We start from the raw sequence: 1314 nt of genomic DNA on the forward strand, positions 1-1314 counted from the left end.
AGCACTCTTTTTTTTTTTTTTTTTTTTTGAGTTGGAGTCTCACTCTGTCACCCAGACTGGAGTGCAGTGGCCGCTCCCAGCCACTGCAGCCTCGACCTGCTGGGCTCTGGCGATCCTTCTGCCTCAGCCTTCCATGTAGCCGGAATTACAGGCATGCGCTACTACGCCCGGCTGATTTTTTGATTTATTGTAGAGATGAGGAGTCAGCAAGTTGCCCAGGTGGGTCTCGAGCCAACGGGCTCAGGCAATCCACTCACCTCAGCCTCCCAAAGCGTGGGATTACAGGCTGAGCCACCAAGCCCGGCTATGAGCACTCTTAATGCAGAAAATATAGTTCATTTAAAATACAAGACAACATTACAAGAGAAATAGTTATTTCAAAGCCCATGATAAAGTACCCTTTAAAAAACAAGTCAGAAGAAGTTGCCTGTTCCAGTAACCATCATAGGGAAGGAATAACAAGATTTGATAAACCAGTATTAGATCTGCAGATTAGGAGTGTAAATGTTCTATCTTTTCAGTTGTTGAATACTACCAAAAAAGAGCGTGAAATGAAACATTTTACACATGGGTAATTATGAAGAGACACACAAATATGGTGCAAAATTGAAAACCTCTTTCTACACAGAGAAAAGACAACATTGCCCTTTGCAGGCCAATTGGAAAGACTTTTTAATTAGAAGTATGGTTTGGAGGATAAATACTGTATGTTATTGTTTTAATCCTTAAAATCTGTTTTTACAAATTGATAATCACTGGCAAGTAAGGATTGTTAGTGATAAATATAGTTATGGTGCTTTCCTCTTCATTTACAATGAAAAACTTTTTTTAAAAAAACAATTTTCAATCAACAGGAGCTAGAAAGAATCGAGGTCATGCACTGCCTATAAATTGTGTACACAATCCTAACGCTGAAAGCACTGACATTTCCACAAATGCTCACATGAGCTCTTCTTCGATGATCTTTTCCCTAATCATAAAGGGTTTGGGGCCTTGTCTTTGAGTTCAAGAAGATTAAAGAATTTTAAAAAAAGATACCATATCAGTCCTCCTGGAGTTAATCAGTGGAAGCTGACTATTGTTTTACTGGAGGATGCTCTGGGGTGTCAGCATTGACAAGAAGCTGGAGGGTCCTACTTGGAAAATTCAATAAGCAGAAGAATTCTGCATGTTCAAAAAGAGGGAAACAGCAAACATCCTGGAGTTGAAAAGATCCAAGTCAGGAGACCTCTGCTGGGATGAATGAAGGTCTAAGGGCTTCCATTTCTTATATCTCTCCAATAAGAGTTCAAGTCCTGGAAGTGCTTCAGAGTG

The sequence above is a fragment of the Carlito syrichta genome, unplaced genomic scaffold (assembly GCF_000164805.1).
Source record: "Carlito syrichta isolate Samal-C Ts95f unplaced genomic scaffold, Tarsius_syrichta-2.0.1 Scaffold308834, whole genome shotgun sequence".
NCBI classification, from domain to species: Eukaryota; Metazoa; Chordata; class Mammalia; order Primates; family Tarsiidae; genus Carlito; species Carlito syrichta.